The 22009-nt window shown below is 44.1% G+C and overlaps 1 protein-coding gene and 1 long non-coding RNA gene across 4 annotated transcripts in view; one reads left to right on the top strand and one right to left on the bottom strand.

Annotated features, from left to right (window-relative positions):
* Nucleotides 1–4717, bottom strand: part of SYN3 (synapsin III) — a 452196-nt gene extending 447479 nt beyond the window's left edge. The window contains exon 1 of one of the 3 annotated variants that reach the window (XM_072844189.1): nucleotides 4579–4717. The gene's annotated coding sequence lies outside the window, so the exon portion shown is untranslated. Of the gene's footprint in view, nucleotides 1–3553; nucleotides 3791–4578 lie in introns of those variants that run through there. The other 2 variants (XM_072844190.1, XM_072844192.1) reach the window with 2 other exon arrangements.
* A 131-nt stretch (nucleotides 4718–4848) lies between these two features.
* The window catches only part of LOC140642947 (uncharacterized), an 81196-nt gene continuing 64035 nt past the window's right edge, over nucleotides 4849–22009 (top strand). The window contains exons 1-2 of the long non-coding RNA XR_012039322.1: nucleotides 4849–5093; nucleotides 16201–16341. This is a non-coding gene — a long non-coding RNA (uncharacterized lncRNA). The remainder of the gene's footprint in view (nucleotides 5094–16200; nucleotides 16342–22009) is intronic.

Raw genomic sequence — 22009 nt, 5'->3', positions numbered from 1 at the left:
AGAAAATACAGAAAACCCTCACAATAAGTTAGAAAATGCAAGTAACCTGTGAAGAACTGGGGAATGAAGAGAACACTGAATTCCCATAGCAGGTGTTTAGGGATCATGAGCCCTCCAGAGAACCATCTCTTTCTAGGGCTCCATCTTTCTCCTTCTACTGCAAATCTCAGCTTAGCTGCCATTTTCTCTAGGAAGCCTCCTCCTACTCCCAAACCTGGGGTAGATGCCCCTGCTCCAGGCTCCTAAGGTCCCCTATATCAGTGGACTGCAGCTGCTTGTTTACTGGGTAAACTCCACAAAATTAGAGCCATTTCTACCTTCTCCACCAACATATGCCCAGCACAGTGCCTGCCATTTGTGAGTACTCAGTCTGGATTGGAGGGAGAGGGAGAAGGGAGGTAAGGCCCTTGCTAGAGTTCTAAATGGCATCATGCCAAGATGGGAACAGCAAAGCCCTGAAAGCCATAAGGTGCACATAAACAAAGTGTCTGACCCCGGGCAAGTTTATTTGGGAGCCAAGGGAAGGCGGCTGGTTTCTTCATCTGATAATGAAGACAAGAGCACTTCCCTTGTAAGTAGGTATGAAGGCCAAATTAAAGAACCATCCAGGCTGTGATGTACTCCTTTACACTGTCTCTCCCTAGATCTCATCCATTTTGTTGGCTGACATCTAAGTGCTGACAACTCTCATATTTATATCTCCAGCCCAGACCTCCCCCTAGGCTCCATGTGGATGTCTCATGGGTATCTCTAAGACAGCACGTGAATTCCACAACCTGCTCCCTACCCAGTCTCCTCTACTCTGTTATTGGTGCTCTCAACCACCCAATCTTTTTTTTTTTTTTTGTAATTGAGATGAAATTCATATAACACAAAATTAACCATTTTAAAATGCACAATTCAGTGGCATGTAGTATATTCATAATGTTGTACAACCACCACATCTAACTAGTTTCAAAATACTTTCATCAACCCAAAGGAAACTGTTTACCCTTTAAGCAGTTATGCCTCATTTACCCTTTTCCCCAAGTCCTTGGCAAACACCAATCTGCTTTCTGTCTCTATGGATTTAGCTACTCTGGACATTTTATATAAATGAAATCATACAGCATATGACCTTTTGTATCTGTCTTTTTTCACTTAGCATGTCTTTGAGGTTCATTCATATTGTAGTAAAAGGAGCATTTCATTCCTTTTTATGGTTGAATAATATGCTACTCTAAGTATGTACTACATTTTGTTTATCCATTCACCTGTTGATAGACATTTGGCATCTACCCAATCTTAAGTGATAAACCCACAGGTTACCCTTGATTCTTCTTCCCTTTCCTCTATTCCCAACACCTAATGTATCAGCAAGTCCTTTTCCATTTTATAACCAAATACAACTCTAGTCCTTCTACTTTTCTCCAACACCATTGCTGTTCTGTAGCAAAGACACCAACATTTCTCTCTCATCTAACTCCTAATTTGTGATAAAAACCCATTCCTCTCCCTCCTCCATTTTTCACTTGGTAGTTACATGAACCAGATCATCCATTAACTCTAACAATATTTACTGAACACTTTCCATCATGGAATTTGCCTCCAAGAGGCATGATGGACAAAGTCATTATTAGGCTTAAAACCCCTCAATGATCTTTCACTGTGAATAAAATCCAAGCTCAGAATGGCCTTCCAAGGACCTGTCTACTGCTCCAAATTCATCTCAAGCTGTTCCCCAATCGCACTGGGCTCCATTCCTCCACCTCATGATCCTTGAACAAGCTGCTCTCTCTGCCTCTTAATCTTGGCATTGCTTGGCATTGTTGGGTCCTTCTCATCTCTCAGATCTCAATATAAACATCACTCCTCAATATGACCTCCCCTAGCCACTCTGTTAAACAGATAGACGTCTCATTCATTTCACTCATTCAAGAAATATGTGTTAATCACTGTGCTGGGATCTTAGGATAAAGCAATATGTGACCTTCTGAAGCCTTCGGTCTAATGGGGAGGACCACTAACGAGGAAATAAATGAAATGAATGAACAAGTACTATGAGAGGAGAGTAAAAGGGAGGGACCTGCCTCACACAGGATGGTCCAGGAGGCCTTTTTGAGGAGGTTATACTAAAACTGAAGAATGAGAAAGTCAATCGGGAAAAGGGCCAATTACTCTCTATCACTTCCTTCCTGGTTGTGCAATGGGATGTTCTATCCTTAAATGTTTGCTCCTGAAAAATCAAAGCATTTAATGTCTGTCTCTTCCCTGATAGACTGCACTGTATTCCCAGTACCTAGGACAGCACCCTGCCATTTAGGAAGCACTCAATGCACATTGTTGAATTAATAATTGATAAATAAATGAATTAATTAACAAGCCACCAATAAAATCACTTCATAAAGTGTAACAAATCATTATTTTGATTGCTGCTGTTGTTACTGCTATTATTTTATGGCAAAAGGACACATACTCTGTTGGGTTTTGGAAACGACTGGGTTAGCTATAAAATAAGAGTAAAAATACTTGACACAGAATACTACTAGACAACTAGGAGAGAATGCATATAGATACCAGGCACTCAATAACGGGAAGTGGCAGTCATTGTGGCTATTATTATTGTTAAAAGTCCTTTCCTCTAAAATGTCTATTTATCCAGCTCTAACTTCCCAACCTACTTTCAGACACAGTCAAGAAGTTTAACGGTGAGAGAAAGGAACACTTTTTAAATGCCTGTTCTGCACCAGATGTAGTGCTAACCAATTTCTGTCAAGTTGTTACATTTACTTCCCAAGGCCACCCTGCAGAGGTGGCTGCTGCGGTACAGTTCTCAATCCCCCTCCAAGACCAAGGCTCCTTACTCTTATATGCTCCACGTCCAGGAGTGCTGGCTGAGTCCTTCTTCAGGAACTGTCTTGCTGAAGGGACAACCAAAGTTATGCCCCTGCATCTACTGGCTGGTCAACATGGGGCTTCAAAGGCTTGGCGCCCCCATGCCTCAATTGAGGCCTCTTTTGCACTGCACCACAGATTCACTTCTCCCTCTGCCCAATCCTGTTTTTCTCACCCCTCACCCACCTTGGATCAGTGAAACTACTCCCCCAAAGTTCCCCTACAGACAAACCTCAGAATCTCTGAGTCCTTTTTCCAGGGAACCTGACCTAATAAAGGTAGTTATATATTTCCTTTTAAATCAGAAAACTGAAAATCAGAAAGATTGATTACATCCTCCAGGCACATAGCTAAAGTGACTTTCTGGTCTGACTCTCCAGTGACACCTTGCTTTTTACAACCTCTCACGGTTGAGACTGAGCCTTTGTAAGACAGAAAGAGAAGGGGAGCGGTACCCTTCCCAATCCTCCAGGGTCCATCCCTGATAGCAAGGTTGAGGTCCAAGCCTCCAGAAACGATATTAAAATGGCCCCCGGGTTGCAGAAGCAAGTGTCACACGGACGACAGTCCCTGGCCCAAATCCATGCCCAGAGGCCGGGGAGCAGGGCTCCTGGGCAGTTGCGACTGTCTTCCCCACCCAGAGTACTCACTCCCAAGTCTGAACAGCAGCTACACTTACCAGCTCTCCGCTGCTCCAGGCTCCACCTATTTTTCCACAGAGCTGCCAGAGGGACCTGGTTACTGGTCGGAATTCCTCCACTGCAGCCCATCCCAGGACAAAATCCGAGGCAGTCCAAGGCTGCATTCGAAGGCCTGGGCGTGGATCAGCCCCCTCCCTGCACGCCGACAGCTCGTTTCCTACCCACGGTAAGCCCTGGTCCTACGCGATCACCCGATGGGAGACTGGACTTCTTCGGCTCCCTAACCTTCGCACGAGAAAATCTCTCTGGAACGCCCGCTATCCCCCTGCCCTCCCCCGGCACCCCCTCCCCCCCGCTCCCAGCGGGGCTGACCCTCCGACTCCTCCAGTCCACCCTGGGCGGTCACCCCCGCGCCGAAGCCCTCCTGGCTCGCTCTCCCCCTCGCGCCCGGTACTAGTGTTGTTGGGTAACTATCCCTCCTACCGCGCCCCTCCGCCGCAGGAGCCCCTCCAAGGCCCGTCTTCGCGCCTCAGGGCTCCCTCAGCACAGCGCCTGGCACACACGGCGGCAGCCGGGTAAACGCTGAATAAAGAACTACGTGCGGCGCGGTATGAAGGGCCAGTCTCCGCGGCGAGCTCCGCCGGGAGCCGCTCGGAGACCTCCTGCGCCTCAGGGCGGCTGCAAAGAGGCGACAGCGCGGCAAACCTGACCCCGAGCCCCGGGCCAACAGGTCCTCAAGTCTCCGGAGACCCGGCCCGACGCCGCCGTCCCGCGCCCCTCAGGCTCCCGGGCCCCAGGCAGTTCCCGCGCGCCGACCTGTGGGTCGCAGGGTCGGGCCCCGGCCGGGCTGCGGCAGCTGCGGGAGGGCGCGGGGCGCGGCGGCTCGTCGCCTCCCTCCCGCGCCCTCCGCGCGCCCGCCTCCCGCGGGCACAGGGCCGGCGCGCGGGGGACGCGGCCGGGCGCGAGGACGCCGCCGGCAGCCCGGTCTGAGGCGCCGAGGGCAGGAGGGGCTCCCAGTTTCCGTAGCCCCACAAAGTCTACTTCGCGGCGGCGCTCCTCTTACCGTGCGAGCCGCCAGGAAGCCGGCGCCCGGGGCGGGGGTGGCGAGGGGGGTGCCTCGGCCGCGGCGCCCGCCTGAGGATGCGCTCCGGGTCCGCGAGCTCAGCCTCCGCGCCCCACCGCGCTCCAGCGTCTCCCCTCGGCCGCCTGGCCGCCCCGCCGCGCCGCGCCGCGCCGCGCCGCCCCATTGGCTCGGGCGGCCAGGCCCCGCCCCCGCAGGCCCCGCCCCCGCAGGCCCCGCCCCGCAGGCCCCGCCCCCACCGGCCCTCCCCGCGCCTCCCCCCGCAGCGATCCTCACCCCTCCACGCGGGGAAAGTTGCTCCCAGACCCTGAGCTCCCTGCCCTGGCTCAGGCAGCCGAGTGCCGTGATCGTGCTGCATCTCTAGCGTCCCGACGCCCCTTGGGGAGCGCGAAGAGTGCAGCGCCCTTGGAAGCCAGCTTTGGGGAAGGCACCTGACCTCCCGGGACCTCAGGAGGCGCCCCCGAGAAACCCGGCCGCACCGTCTGCGCGCGTCTCAGGTAGTGTGGGGGGCACTCAGCGCCCGGGGTGCCACAGGAACAGGACCAAGTCTGTCGCCCTCAGTAGCTCGCATGGGGCCTGGGTGGGGGCAAGCTAAATGCGGGGAAACGAAGAAGATCACGTCAGATTGTTATGGCAGAGAAAGGTGGTTTTAAATAAGAAAGGGGGTCGGGGACGCTGTGAGTAAGATGGTTCCCTGCGGCCACTTGGGGAGGTGGGAGTTGTTCTGAGAGTTGAAATGTGAAAGGGATTCCCCGGCTGGAGGAAGAGCGTGGCCGGCAGGGGGCAGCAGATGCAGCGTGGTTCTGCGGCCGGAACGCAGACGAGGAGGGCCCGGAGCGCCGGGCGAGGGCAAGGTGCGCTAGGCTGCAGAGGTGGCCGGGGCGGAAGTCCCCAGAGCCCCGAGGGCCACCCCGGAGAGCTTCGGCTTGTTGGAAGGACAAAAATAAGCCACAGAGGGATCCCTGGGTGGCGCAGCGGTTTAGCGCCTGCCTTTGGCCCAGGGCGCGATCCTGGAGACCCAGGATCGAATCCCACATCAGGCTCCCGGTGCATGGAGCCTGCTTCTCCCTCTGCCTGTGTCTCTGCCTCTCTCTCTCTCTCTGTGACTATCATAAATAAATAAAAAAAAAATTAAAAAAAAAATTAAAAAAAAAAAATAAGCCACAGAAGGGTTTTAGGGGAGGGAGGGCCATGACATGTTTAAAAGATATGCTGTTGTGTGGAGAATAGATTTTGCAAGAGAAAGCATGACAAAGCAGGGGGGTCAGTTTAGGAGGTGTTTTAGTCTGCTCACGCTACTGTAACAAAATACGGTAGGCTGGTTGGCTTAAACACCAGAAATGTATTTTCTCACAGTTCTGGTGGTGAAGAGCAAGGTGCCAGCGTGGTCTTTTTCTGTTGAGAGCTCTCTTCCTGGCTTGTAGATGACTGCCTTCTCCCTGTATCCTCCAGGGCAGGGAGAAATAAAGAGAGCAAGTTCTGTCGTGTCTCTACGTATGAGGACACTGACCCCATCATGAGGTCCCCACTGGCAACTCAGGGTCCCACTGTATGGCAAAAATGAGTTGTTACTCTGTAACAATCTGCCCCCTTAGGCAGGTACACACATCTCAGTATGCCACAGTCTCTACCTTGCCCTGCTCTATCACATCTTGCCAACTTCACTTGTTACATTACTGCCTGTCACCAAAGTTCATGATTCCTGAGCTAGTCTTACTCCCTTAGTTACTAAGGCATCATCCAAACCTAGTTACCCTCCAAAGGTCCCATCTCCAAATACCATCCCATTGTGGGTTAGGGCTTCAACATGTGAATGGGGGGAGCATAGTTCAGTGCATAACAGGAGGATACTGCAGAAACCCAGGCAACGGATGACATCACCTTAGACCAAGGTGGTGACAGTGGAGATGGAGAGAGGAGACCAATTGAAATACATTTTTAGAGTATCCTGGATAGGCTTGATGATGATTGGATTTAGGGAATGAGGAAAACAGATTTACAAAGAATGACTCCCAGGTGTTTAGCTCAAGCCATCCATGGGATAATGGTGCTGTTACTGACATGGAGACTAGGAAGGAACAGGTTGGAGGCAGAAGGAAATTAAAAGCTCTACCATGCACATTCTAAAGACCCATGAGGCAACTTACAACAACAACAGTGTCAGGTTCTCTTCAAATTGTTTTGCATATATTAGCCAATTGTACATATAATTCTCAAAATAATCATATAGTAGAAAAGTACTCTCATTGTCGCCATATCACAGATGAGGAAATGAAGGCACTTGAAAGGCTTAAGCAACTTGCCCAAAGTGAGGGCTGGATACCCAAGTGTAAAGCACAGATGTGAGTCTGGGACTGGAGATGTTCCCCGGGGTAGTGTTCTGACCTGAGGCATCACGAGAGGAGAGGAGAGCCAAGGACTGAGCCCTTGGAAGTTTGTCTTCCAACATCTCCATTTACTGCATTACCCTTAGTAAGTGACCTCAGTCAACAGGAGGGAGTGACCCAACTGTAGTAACTAAGGGAGTAAGACTAGCTCAGGAATCACAAACTTTGGTGACAGGCAGTAATGTAACAAGTGAAGTTGGCAAGTTGTGATAGAGCAGGGCAGGGTAGAGACTGTGGCATACTGAGATGTGTGTACCTGCTTAAGGGGGGCAGATTGTTACTGAGTAACAACTCATTTTTGCCATATAGTGGGACCCTGAGTTGCCAGATGGTCTGAGTTTTATTAAAGGGTCAGAAAATCAAATGATGTTAAATCTCCAGGTTTTTACATGTTGGCAATTAACTTTAAAAAAATTTAAAGGACTGTGTGAGCCAAGAATGTTGAGCAAAATCAAACCCATGTACAGGCAGGATTTGCCCCTTTGGCTACTACTTTCCACCTCTGTATTAGGCAGTACCTCAGATTCTTCCTAAGTTTCTGTTCACACCCAGATAATGACAATCGTGGACATAAGAGGATCAAGGAAATCTCCACTCAAAAACCCAGCATAGTCTTTGATGGTATTTGGCCCATCTCTGCCTCTACCCACCTGCCATATCCTTTCTAAGTTTCCATTTCCCCACCTGTGAAATGATGTCAGAGAAGAGCTCCCCTAAGATACCTCCCAACTCTAAGATTTGGACTTATATGTAGTTTTCAAAAAAAAAAAAAAAACTATTGGCTTTCAAATATGCACAGGAGAGTTGCTTGGGGAAAAAAATGGAAAGGGTGTTCTTGTCTGGGTCTATAAATTCAAAAAGCTTCACTAGTATCAGTTTTAAACAAAGAAAAGAAACAGGAAGTAGGATGGAAGTGTAGAGGAAAAAATCAGGCAAATTATGGCATGGAAAATTATTTTTATTGCACTATGAATAAGAAAAGAAAAGGCAGTTAGATGCAGAAGTGTTTAATGGTTTCTGTTGAAAATTCAATGTATCAAAGCCAGTTCTCTATATTTATCGCCAAGGGTTTTGCAGTAATGAGATTCTCCCATCATGTATTGGAGGTCAGCTGCATGCCAGCATTATTTATTCTTATGTGCTGAGCTTATGTAATAAAAAGAATCTGAAAACAGATAATGACTCTCCATAGTCAGTCCCTTTGTCCCCACCTGAGTGTTGCTTAAAGCTGGAGAAAGAGCTTATGACTTTATAAATTGCTGGGTTTTGTGTAAGAGAGTGACTGAATATGGGGTTGGAAGCTGGAAGACTTGACACACAGTCATTGAACAACCTCTCTGCACCTTCTTTATCAATGAAATAAGAATTTGACCAAAGGTGGCTTCCTAGAAGATATTTATACCTCCACATTTCTTTAGGGGAAGTGTTTCATTGTGTGAGGACCTGGCAATTCCCGGGGCCAGATCCTCCCATGACTTGCTTTCTCTCAGTCCCCAAAAATACTTGAGGGATGTCACCTAAGTTGGGCCAATTAGATGCACACTCCTGGAACTTTGTCTCTTCAGAAATTGACAAGGATGGAAAGAAAGAGATGGGCTGTGAGATTGATCAGACTGATGATGGCAGCAGCATCTCAGCATCCGAAAGAGGCTGGGCCAGTGGTTACTGCTTGGTCATGAATCTTGTTGGCCAACCTCCAAATTCCTTTGATTTCTGCCTGTTTCCCAAGCTTGATTCTTCATGCCATCCCATCCCCCATCCAATTTTATTTTGTGAATGTTCCATCTCTGCTAAATCCCCTTCTTGGGTTAACAGCCTACATTATTTCTCTTACTTTTAACCAAGAATCCTGACAGGCCCAGGAAGGAAAGAAACATATTGTATCATAGGATCCTTTCTCTGGGGAACAATTCAGCTCAGGAATTTGCATACATATGGATGCACCCACAGTGACAGGTGTACACATTGTCTCACCACTCAGTTGAGAAATCCAACCCTACAGGGTGGTGGTAGTGGTGGTGGTGGTTTAAAAAGATATTTATTTTTGATAAGAAGAATCCAGATCTGCTATTCTTATCTGATCTAAAAAAAGTGAGCAAGTCCTTATAATAACAAAACAACTGTAGAAATAAGCCCCTTTACATGTAAATTTTGTAGTTTTCAAAGTCCCTCATTTCATATGCTCTCCTGTGAGGTAGGCAGATTAGATAGTATTAATGGATTAAAGTAATAATAGCTATCATTTATTGATTATTGATTATTGTGTACCAGGCACTGTGATAAGTGCTTTACATACCCAGAAAGCAACAACCCTGTTAAGGAGAGAATATTTCCATTTCGTAGGGGAAATGGAGGCTTGCCCAAAGTCACTTAGCACAAAATTGAGGTGAGAACTCAAAATGCTGTCTGACAATGAAGGCCATGTGTGCCTTTAATGCACACAGCTTGATATCGTGTAACAGAGCTAGTGAGTGACAGAGTGCAGGTGGAACCCAGGTCCCAAGTCAGGAAAGTTCCACTCTATTGGAACACCTATTCAGCTATGGCTTGTTCATACTTGCCAAAAAGGGCAGAGTTAATTTTGTTATCCAACCATAGGAAGTTTTTTTTAAAGATTCTATTTATTTATAAGAGAGTACAGACATGTGCGTGCATGAGCAAGACTAGGGGGAGGGGAGGAGAGGGAGAGAGAGAGAGAGAGAAAATCCCGACCCTGCACAGAGCTCAAGCCTGAGGTGGGTCTAGATCTCATGACTCTGAGATCATGATCTGAACCAAAACCAAGAGTTGGACACTTTACTACCAAGGCGGCCAATGGCAAGATTTTTAAGATGACAAGAAAGATTTTCCAGTATATCATCCTCTCTACCTTTCATGTTGCCTAAATCTGCACAAAGATGAATTGCTATAATTAAAGATTGATTGAGGGTACAAATGCAAATAAGCCTCTGAAAGTTAAAATGTAAAATCTTATCACCTACAGGAGTATAAAGCCTCTGGAGTCTATCCAAAGAGGGTTGACATAGTAATCGTCTCACTATGTATATGCAGATAATCATGTTGTATGCCTTAAATAGATACAATTTTTATTTTAAAGTAAATTAATTAAAAAGCATAAAAAATAAATTTGATTTATAAAAAAAGAAAGATAAACGTGAGAGAACTTTTCAATTTCACCTATTTTATCTTTAGATTAAAAAATGTCTTAGAAAGATGAGGAAGTGAGGTATAGAATAAAAGAAAATATGAAAACATTAATTTACTCCCTGACGTGAGGCAGTTCCCTTCATCTCTTACCCCTAGTAAAATGTGAGGAGTGTTTAGAAGGTCCTAATATCTACAGTTCTTTTCTAGAGTCTAGGTAAAGGCTCAGAGGGGGCATGGCATGGTCTGGAACTGAGACAAATTCTGAGCTAAAGATTTTGAGTGGTTTTATGGTTGCCTGTTTGTAACACAGAGCATTTTTGCTGACGTTGCAAAAGATTGTCATGGCAACCAGAAAAATAAGTTTCCAAATCCTTGGAGTCCCCCTTAAGGGGAGGCAGATGTCAGTGGGTGTTCCTTTGTAATTAAGGGTGCTTGAACGTTTTAGCTGATCAAGTCACTTTCAAGGTAATGTTCTAATACATCTGCCTTCACGACTCACTGGGAAGCAGCTGTATTGAGGCAGAAAGAAGACCAGCTCCTGCATGATGGGCCATGAAGACACCTAGACAGCAATTCACATCACTGGTATATATTTTGGTATATATTCTCACCAGTAGGTATGTATTTTGTCAGCATCCCAAGTGATACCTTTGTATAATCAAGGTTGAGCACTGCTGAGCTGATTTTGAGTCCCAGGCCCATGCTTCTTGTTGGGCTTAAAGTCTCAGGCTAGCGTCTTCACTTCTCCAAGCTTTGGGTGGTTCAGCTATAAAATAAGGTAATATAATCATTTTTGCAGGACTATTGTGAAGCTTAACCAAGGAGCCTGGCCATTACCAAAACTTCAATAGAGTTGCATTTGACTTAGGACCAGCATGGGATTGGGAAACCCACATTTTTTTTTTCTTTGTATTAAAATCTCCTTGCGGGCAGCCCCTGTGGCACAGCGGTTTAGCGCCGCCTGCAGCCTGGGGTGTGATCCTGGAGACCCGGGATCTGTCCCACGTCGGGCTCCCTGCATGGAGCCTGCTTCTCCCTCTGCCTCTCTTTCTGTGTGTCTATGAATAAATAAATAAAAATCTTAAAAAAAAAAATTTTAAATCTCCTTGCTTGCTGTCCGTTTCCACCACTTTGAGTGTCTGGAGGACAGAGACATAACAAAATCTACCCCTTCCACATCATTTTTCTTCCTTCCTAAACCCCACAGAATAATAACTCTACATAGATTGGCCTCTATATAGACCCCCGCCATTTCAGACAAGCTCAATCACTAGAGGAATAACCAGGCAAGACAGAGAATGGATTCTTTTTCCTTTGACAACATGGAGAGCCAGTAACTGTAGCTGTTGAGAACATGAAAGTTGGCACTAGACTGTTTGAATTCTTGCTCTGCTACTTCTTAGATTTTGACTCTGGGCAAGCTGTTTGCCTGGGATCCTTATCTACACAGAGAGGGTGATAAATTTACATTCAGGAGTCGCAGGGGGGTGAAATCTATTAAAACATAGAAAATTAGGGCAGTCCCTGGCACATAATAAGTGGTCTTCAAGTGCTCCCATTTTACTTGCATTGAAATGATCAAATCCAAGATTTCTCCAAAAAGAACAACATAGATCTCATCATCTAGAGTTCAAACAATGAGCAGATCCCTTGATCCCTGAGTTATAAGAGACTGCAACCCAGAGGAGTGGAGCCTAACATTAAGCACCACTAGCTTATTATTTGTCCCAGAAAAGTATTTTTTTTAATTTTTATTTATTTATGATAGTTACAGAGAGAAAGAGAGGCAGAGACACAGGCAGAGGGAGAAGCAGGCTCCATGCACCGGGAGCCCGATGTGGGATTCGATCTCGGGTCTCCAGGATCGCGCCCTGGGCCAAAGGCAGGCGCCAAACCGCTGCGCCACCCAGGGATCCCCCAGAAAAGTATTTTATTTTTATTTTTTCCTTTAAGATTTTATTTATTTATTTGAGAGAGAAAACATGCACGAGAAGGGGGAGGAACAGAGAGAAGGGAGAAGCAGGCTCCCTGCACAGCAGGGAACCCAGTGCAGGGCTGGATCCCAGGACCCTGAGATCATTACCCGAGCTGAAGGCATATGCTCAACGGACTAAGCCACCCAGGTGCCCCCAGGCTACAAGTGTTTTAATGGACCATGGATTTTGCAACAGTATCGATCATGTCTGGCACCTGCCTCTGACCCTACTCTCTTGGAGCCAGCTACGAAGACAGTAAAAGGTGTTCCTTTTGCCCCTTCCTCTTTCACTTTCTTCTTTTTCCTATGACCCCTAGAGATTATAGGCTGACTGTAGTATTTCACCTAGGCCCACCTTCCTTGGTAGGTACCCATATTGCAGGCAGGCCTCTGGAAGAATCATAAGAATCATGCCGATTGTCATCCTCATGGTGGCAGCTGCCGAGGAGATACTGTACTAAGCATTCTGCAGTCATATGCTTATTGAATTATCCCAACAACTCTGAGAGATAAGCATATACATGATTCCCATTTTACAGATTTGAAAACTGAGGCCTACAGTGGTAAATGAACTTGTTAAGATCACACACTCATACATAAAGGATCAGGAACCTAAGCACACAATTCAGTGGCCTTTGCCAGCATGCCCTTGGGCTGGCTCCATTGCACTGGGGGATGAGGCTTCTCCTGGCTTTCAAGCTCCTGGGGAAAGAGGAGAGTTTAACTTCCAGAGGCAGATAATTGCTTTGTCCAGAATGATCTCCATCCAGACATCAGAGAAGTGGCCATCATATTAAGTGAGAGGATGCATGCAAAAGCACTGCTTGGTCTAAAAACTGCTGTGTAAGAGTTAGTATCATTTTCAACACCATCACATAGTGGCTTGTAAGTATTTGTCGAAAAAACGCATGGTTATGGCTTTTCCTTTCAAAGAAGGAATGAAATAATGACAAAAGTTGGCCTTGGCACTACTAGAGACCTGTATTCAAATCCCAATTTTGTCATTTAAGTGGTGTGTGACCCTAAACACTAACAATAATAATGATAAAAATTGTGCATGTATACTCCAGCATCTGGACTAGTGCTTCAGCTTCTACTACCTTACCTAGTTCTCTCAGTGACACTTTGAGATAGATATATTACCCCCAATTTACAGATGAAGAAACTAACTCAAAGTTGCACAGTTCATAAGTGGCAAAGCCAGGAATTGAACCCAGGTCTACATTATTTCTGTTCATTGCTCTGAACTTTTTAAAAGACTTCCCTATCTGTTGAATTTCTGTTCTGCCTGTTTTTCAGAGTGATCATGGGGATCAATTCCAATTTACATGACCTGTCCAGTAGCACAGAACCTGGATTTAAAGGCAGGATGGAACACAAGAAACAGTAGTCTTTTACATGGAAGAGAGCAGAGGGAGATCTTTTATTAGTGATACTAAAACACACTTCTGTGCTTGTAATTTTTGTGATAGAGTCACCTCCTTATGGGGAAATAGGATTGTGCATTAGGATTTTTGCCACCTCCAGAATCCCCATTAGGCTGCTGTATCAGCATTATGTGAAAAGCCCATTCCAGACAGGTGGAGTTATGAAATCTGCAATGTGCTGCTCTGGCTGTAGCCACTGCTCCTAGTGTGACTATCTCTGCTCATTCATTCATTTCTCCTCTGGGAACTGGCAGTCTCTATCACTGTGTTACCAGGCAACCAAAACAGCACCTGCACAGGAGGTGAGCAAACCAATCAAGACAGTCAGGGGAGGAGCTTTACCTGGTTGGTCTGTGATTGGAAAGAGAGCTCTCCAGGTTCACTCAGGACTATGGCTGCTAGAATCAGCAAAAGAGCTGAAGGAAAAAAAAAAAAAGAGCTGAAGGGAACTCAAGAAATTCAAAACCTCTCATTTTAGATAACTAAATGGGGACCTGGTTGTGAGGAAATGAAGTCTTCAAGGTCACACAGCAACTCAAAGGCAGAATCAGGAGGACAAGTCAGATCTGATCCCTAACTGAGTGTCCCATTCCTTGTACTTCACTGCTATCATTTAAAAAAATCATGTGTGTGGGGGGGGAGGGCATCATCTATGTTAGTTTCTCTGCTTGGTGGTGTGGGGGATGCAGAAAGCATGTAAACCATTCCTTATTCAGTCATCTAATCATTATTTATTATGCTTCCATATTTGGGGCAGTATAGCATGGTGGTCAAGGGCACAGGTCCCTATGGTCAGATGGAGCACAAAAAAAAAAACAGTTTAGGCACTTACCATTTATGGAAGAATTCAGGTTACTTAACCTTTCTGTGCTTTACATTTTCTCAAATAAAATGGTGCTAAGGATGAGATAAAAGAAACAACTTATTGTGTTGTTGTTATGCCAGTCCAAAGGAAGGTTCCATCAATGTTTGTCATCCTTGGCAGTAACATGTGGGGCACTTGAGCTTGGATTCTGAAACCAGGCTGCCTGAGTTCAAGTCATGGCTCTACCTTGCACTCATTACATGATCATTGCTAAGTTACTTAAAATTTGTATGTTTTAGTTTACTTATCTGTAAATGAGTATGATAATAGAATATCATAGTTTCATTATGGAGCTAAATTAATTTAATATAAACAAAGGATTTAGAATAGTTTCTGGCGCATTATAAGTGCTCTGTAAATTTTAGATAATATGTTTCATCAACAAATATTTATTGAGTTCTTACGATGTACCAGGTACTGTCCTAGGAGCTGAGAGATATAAAAATGAACAAAATACACAAGTCTCTCTCAACCTTCATAGAACTATGGTTATCATTACAATCATAATCATGTATGTTTACTTCCTGATTCCTGAAGATTATAGGCAGGAGCAAGCGTTTGGGTCACAGTTGTATTATCTGTGCCTGGCACAAGGCCTGACAAGTAGTATATATTCAGTAAATATTTGTTTAATGAATACCAGGCACTATACTAGATATAGGACGGTGATTCTCAATGAGGGATGGTTTTGTTCTCCCAGGAAATATCAGACAGTGTCTGGAGATTCTGTGGTTCTTGCATCTTGGGGGAAGGGGGATCAGGTACTGGTAGCACTACTGGCATCTGGTGGGTAAAAGCCAGGGATGCTGCTAAACATCCTACCATGCACAGGCCAGCCTCTCACAACAAAGACTCATCTAGCCCCAATGTCAAGTGTGCCAAGGTTGAGAAACTCCAGTATAGCAGAGCAGAGATAAAGCTTCATAAAGACTCCTTCCCTCCAAAACCTCATGGTCTAGCGGGACCACAATAATACAGCACACTGCTCTGTGGGAATTGTGACAGAGCATTCTGAGCACATACAGAAGAAGCACCTGAACAGCAAAAGCTTCTGGTGGAGCTGATGTCTGAACTGATTTTTCAAGGACATGTATCATCTTCAGGCAAATTCCATGTGTGTTGGAGGATGTTTCAGGGCTTGAAGAATGTGTGTGTGTGTGTGTGTGTGTGTGTGTGTGTGTGTGTGTGTTGGGGGGCAGACAATGTGAGCAAAGGCTTGGAAACAAGGAGTTTGGTTTTGTTAAAATACAAGAAGCACGGGCAGCCTGGGTGGCTCAGCGGTTTAGCACTGCCTTCAGCCCAGGGCGTGATCCTGGAGTCCCGGGATCAAGTCCCACGTTGGGCTCCCTGCATGGAGCCTGCTTCTCCCTCTGCCTGTGTCTCTGCCTCTCTCTCTGTGTGTGTCTCTCATGAATAAATAAATAAAATCTTTTAAAAAAATACAAGAAGCAGAGTGGGGAGCAGAGGCTTGGGCAGGAGATTATGGGGGACCCTATGATGCTTAATGTGAATGTTGGGCATGTTGTGGCCAGCAAGAATTTTCTAAAGTCTGTTCTCTAAGCACCGGTTATTTAAGATGTGCCCCAAAAGGGTCACAATCAAATAAGAATGAGAATGTGCTGAATACTACTCCTTTCCCCCATTTTATACTTACCTCCCCCCCTTACCTTTTGGAGATTTAAAAGGCTCATTAGTATTCTACAGTTTCTGAAAAATCCTGCATTAAACAAACTTGATTCATTTTGTTTCATTTATCCCAGTCTTCCACAGTTATCTGACCATGGAAACTTCTTTCTTTTCTAGACATCTATCTTCATGGAGTCTACAGACCCTCTTTGGGATGAGGGATCATAGGAGAACTATTGACTCTTTTTAAGCAATATCATGGCTGGATTCGTGTTTTAGGATAATCTCCCTGGCTCCTGTGTGGGGTGGATTCAGAAGGTAGGAAATATCTATGTATATTGTTTAAACGCTTGTCATGTTAATGTAACTTATTAATCCCTAGGCTATCTCCCGCACTAGACTCAATATAGGGAGCATACTTATTAATCACTGTGTCCTAGTGCCTAGCTCAGTTTGGTAGAAAGTAAGCACTTACTGCATTTTTTTAAATGAATGGCTATAGTTTTTGGCACTATGCTAGATAGACACTGAGGCTGAGCAAGTCAGATGCAGTTCCTGTTCTCATGCAGTTAGCAGACTAGTGATCATGAGTAGCCACTTTATACATGTTTATGCACTGACTAAATGAATATTATAAATAAGAGAGAGAGTGTCAAAGAACACAATTGGGGTGGGGTCTGGAAGTCTGTATTTTGAACTAGTTCCTTGACTACTTCTGATGTCCAGAAGCTGGTATTTGGGAATCACTGTGCTGTCAATCACAGATGATGTGTCTTCAATTGGCCACCTGACATCACAGCCCCAACTTTCATATACTGGCTCTTCTTGACTCTTGCCACTTGGGACCTTGAAGCCCCTGGTCTCACTGCACCTGAGCCACCAGCCCACTTTCCTGATCCTGTTAGAATCCTCTGAACTGAGCTTGGAGCACTGTGGGTACTATATAGCACAAATCCTAATGGGAACCATATCTACTTGACACTGGTGAGATGTTTGCTTCTTGTTCCCACCTCTCAGCACCTCCTCCCAAAACACTCATGACTCCCTCATGCATTTCTGAGTTTACAAGATTGTCTCTCAAGAACTGCTTGAAGACAGCTATGTGGTAAAGCCCATTTATGTTTTGATGTAGATTTTGTACACATTAAATCTCTGTTTTGTGTTTGGTGTGAAACTAAAAAGAAGGAAAAGGGGGTTGAGGGAGGAGAAAAAGGAGGAGGAGGGAAAGAGAGAGAAGGAGGAAGAGAAGAAGATTGCATGGTCATTTAAGAGAGGTTATGAGACTCTTCTTCATCTTGTCCTGAAGAGAGTTTACTATGGAAATGAAAAAAAGCCCCTAATTAACTAGCTTGTGACAAATGGAATCATTGCATTAATGGTCTGGTTAGAAAAAGAATAGTTGTGACTTCCTCAACTGGCAGTTCTGAAATTCTGGTGTGCGAATAAGCTTCACCAGAATTATGTGAGAAGCTTATGAAAGAGTCATGCCCAGGCCTCATCTGAGATCTTCTGAATCAGAGTCTCCACAGATAAGGTGCAGGAATGTGTGTTTCTAAAGATAGTCCATGGAGATTCTGATGTGTAGCCCAACTGGCAGGTGTGGGCTAACATTTAGTGGGTGATGAGCCAATTCCCAGCCTGGCACAACCTCATCTTCTCTGTAAGCCAACTCTGATTCTCTCTGTCCCGGGTCTAAGTCCCAGCCCAGTGCCACCCGCCGCAGACTACATTCATAGCCCCAGATCCTCTGCTTATGCCAGTGAAGGCTGTTTACAGTCCTGGCTGTCAAACACTGGTCTCAGAAACCCCAGGGCTTGTTCCTATTCCAGCTGCACTCCCTGTGAGTCCCCAGCACAGTCATTTCTGAGCAATTTTTCTTGCAGCTGTCTCAAGGGATATACATTTCCTATTCTTAGAGTTGTTAATTTCCCTGATGATGTGCACATAATGTCAGTCCCATCCAATTTAAACAGGTCATCTTTTGACTGACTTTTCTTCCCCATAGGGGTTAGAAGTGATAGTGAAATTCCTCCTGCTTCTGCTCAAGAAAAGACTGATTTTGTTTTATTCTCTTTAAACTTTATTCTCAAAGTTTAAATAAAACTTGATATTTTCTCATTTGCCTTCACCAACCATTCCTTTTGCCTTTAATGGAATATAGGGGCTTGTGTGTCCCAATCCATGTCTTTAGTGAATGGGAGTGAAGTTCTAGACTTTAGTGTGCACATCCATAACCCTGATTACTGGACCCCGCATCAGTCTCTAAATAAAGTAATATTTATAAAAGTCTAATCCTGGGGCCCTGGGTGGCTTAGGCATCTGCCTTCAGCTTAGGTCATGATCTCTAGGTCCTGGGATTGAGCCCCACATCAACTTCCTGCTCAACAGGGAGTCTGCTTCTCTCTCCCTCTGTCTCTCTGTCTCTCTCTCTCTCTCTCTCTCTCTCTCCTTCTGCCCCACCCCACCACTCATTCTCTCTCTCAAATAAATAAATAAAATCTTTTTTAAAAAAGTCTAATCTAGCAGTCAAAAGGAATTTTAAATTATACTTAGCCCTCTTGAAAACCAATAATAGAAAGAAAAGGAAAAAAAGAAAAGAAAAGAAAAGAAAACCAGTAATAGGAGTCCATTTTACAACCTAGAACAACTCTCTAAAATCCTCTCCATTCTATCCCACCCCATGGGTGTTACAGAACCCATCCTAATGAAATCCCTCAGACCTCAACACCTAACCCCTACAGCTTTTACTGTTTTCTTTTCTTTTCCTTTCTTTTGGATCTCTAGACCTGTCTCTCTTTTCACATTCTTTCTGTTCTTCTGAACTTGTGTCACAAAACCGTAGTAACTGGAATAGCAAACCAAACGCTACCGATTGCTGAACAAATAAGAAAAATTGTTTAATGGGGGTGACATAGAGCATATGGAGGCTGGAAACATGGACACACTAATAAATCTTGTATCCTTCATGTATGTGTTTGGGGGTATCATCTATACTACAGATCACAGTTCTGTAGACAACCACTATAATAGTATTCCTATGGTATTCCTATAATCCTCCCACAGTAGCATGAGGGTGTTCAGACCCCTCATCATGCCTAACTAGAGGCGTCCTTCCTGCATCTCTCTCCCCTTCTCATCTTAAGCTCTTCCAGATCCTCTGCTCATTCTAGTGATTACTATTATATTTCTATGTCCTGGATTCATGTCAACAGGAAGGCATGACAAGTTGGCTGAATCAACAGAGGTCTAGGTTAGTATTTGTAAATGTTAGGAAAAGAGCACAAAGCTTGGTTTCATGCCTTCTTCTTCACTTTTCTTTATAGCTTGGTCTCCTGCTCCTTCACTCAGACCCCCTCCACTTCTCCTTTACTTCCATTGAATTCACTTCTTCATACATCATTGTGATTTAGAATAAAATATCTTTGAAGCAATAGCCCTCATAATCATGATCACAATTATCATCAACTGAGCAAAGAATGGCCTTAAGAAAAATTAAAAAATGAAAAATAAGATATGGTTTCATAATAAGCAGATCTACAAAGGATAAAAGATTCTCTGGCTTTAGTCTCCTGTCTGGGAAATAAGTAAAGAGGGTACCTGTCCGAAGGTCCTGAACTACTTTATGTTTGGTTGGCATGTTCTCTATATTGTGACATTTACTGAGTCCTTATTATGTATCAGATACCATTTTAAGTGCTTTATACCTATTAACATTCTTAATCTCATAACATCCTCATGAGAGGGTTATTGATATTATCCCTTTTTACTGATGAGTAAATGCAGGCTCAGAGAAATTAAGGAACTTGCCCAAAGTTACTCAGTTTGTAAGTGGTAGCACCAGAATTTAAGCCAATCACTGTTAGAGCCTGCACTATTAACTACCTTTTTAATCCAAGTAACTAGCTGGATTCTTTTTATCATTATTATTATCTTAAAGATTTTATTTTTAAGTAATGTCTGTACCCAATGCAGGGCTCAAACTCACAACCCTGAGCCAGCCAGGCACCTCCTAGCTAGATCTTTTACCAATATATGGTGGTAACTATATTCCAGTGAAATAATTATATTTTTTGTAGCCTGAAGAAGTAAAAGTTGGAGAAGAAGGGAGATATGGTAGCTAATCTGTGCTAGAGATGAGATTTAAGGAAGGTTCTTACTTCAAATCTCATGGCTTTTTTTTTTAAGGCTTTATTTATTTATTCATAAGAGGCAGAGGGAGAAGCAGGCTCCATGCAAGATCCCAATGCAGCACTCAATCCCAGAACTCCAGGATCATGCCCTGAGCCAAAGGCAGACATCCCACCACTGAGCCACCCAGGTGTCCCATTTCATGGCTTTTTAACATTTGAGTAGTTGAAGAAATTTCTTGGCAGTGACAAGGAAAGTCCTTCTTCCAGTCTTTAGGGGGATTTCCTTCATTCTTTTTCTTAAAAATCTGTATGTCAGCACCCTTAGATGAATCAGCCACCTGTGCCCCATTTCCTCTGCTTCTGCTTGCCACTGTTTTATACCATGTGGTAGCAAATTATCTCATTATTCCTCACAGTGCCCCAGTGAGGAATCACAAGTCAAATAGCCCTCATTACACAGAAGAGGTGACTGAGACCCAGAGGACTTCAGTAACTTTCCATGATTACATGCTAGTACTTGGATAATTGTTGAAAGTATCTCAGAGGAGAAAGATTTAGGGTGATCCTTATTTATATCAAAAGAGACTCCTTGAAGAGCTTTGCACTGATTATTATAATAAATATAGTCTTGAGTGATTAAATCTATAATTCTATATTCCTTCACAGGATCACATTCTTTTTCCTTTCAGGCTCTCATAGCTGCTTTAATGGAATGGGATTAGTGAAACACAGCAAATGGAAAGTTTTTCTTTCATGAGCTGTGGAACTGTCCACCTAAAATGTGTCTTCCAGACAAGATGATGTCATCCAGATTAGACATGTCCTTAGAAACTGATAACACACTTACTGGGAGTGAGTCACCTTCCTTTGGGACGTCAGAATTAGGCAGCATCAAATCTAATAAACATTGATAGGCCGGAAAGAATTCTAATGTACTGAATGATGTCAAAAAAAATGTAGTGTGTAAGGCAGAGTCAGTAGTAACTTGGATCTGTTTCTCCTCTAATGAACCTTGAAACTTCTTTCCACCCATGCTTTCAAATATATTAGGAAGTATATAGGGAATATGAAATAATAGATAACATTATTAGGAAATGAATCTTTCTGAGTGAATAAGGATTCTTCTGGAGCTTAAACCAGAGTATTTGACTTCTTCCTCAATTCCTATTTAAGGAATTGTCACCGTATTCCACATCCATGTCACTGAATATATACAGTTCTGCTTGGTGATGACAGTGCACTGAGATTAATTGTAACTAGACTAGTCCTAGGAACTTAGTTCTTGGCTTCAGATGTATGGCCTTGTGGATGCGCATTTCCCTCTCTGTTCCAGGGACTTATGTGTTTGGTAATTTGTAGGATTCTTCCTAAGATCTTTCTGAATATTTAATGTGTGTGTGTGTCTGCATGTGTGTTCTGAAGTATCAAATCTTCATGAATTCTGAGAGAAAAAATTCATATATCTTCCTAATGCTAATAGGTTTTGTCTGCTGTCCCTGGTGCTGAATTGTACAAGACATTAATGAATACTTTCAAAGGTGGATACTTTAAGCTGGTAGGGGAAAGGTAAAAGAAACAAAACCAAATGTTTAGACTTCATAAAGAGCTATAGACCTGGAAAATAGTATTTATCCCTATGAACAAAATGAACATAGACAAGCTTAAAAGAAACAGTACATGTATAAAAGTATGTATTATATATATTAATATATATTAATACATATAGAAGTATGTATTAAACATATTAAATATGTGGGAGAGAGACCCTGTGTCTCTCTTTGTTTAGTAACATATCTCAGAGTAGATTGGTACTTAGTGCCGGGTAGATTCTCAATAAATATTTTTTGAGTGGATGG

The sequence above is a fragment of the Canis lupus genome, chromosome 11 (assembly GCF_048164855.1).
Source record: "Canis lupus baileyi chromosome 11, mCanLup2.hap1, whole genome shotgun sequence".
Taxonomy (NCBI): Eukaryota; Metazoa; Chordata; class Mammalia; order Carnivora; family Canidae; genus Canis; species Canis lupus.
The sequence above is the reverse complement of the archived record's forward strand: the minus strand, read 5'-3'. Positions and strand labels throughout refer to the sequence as shown.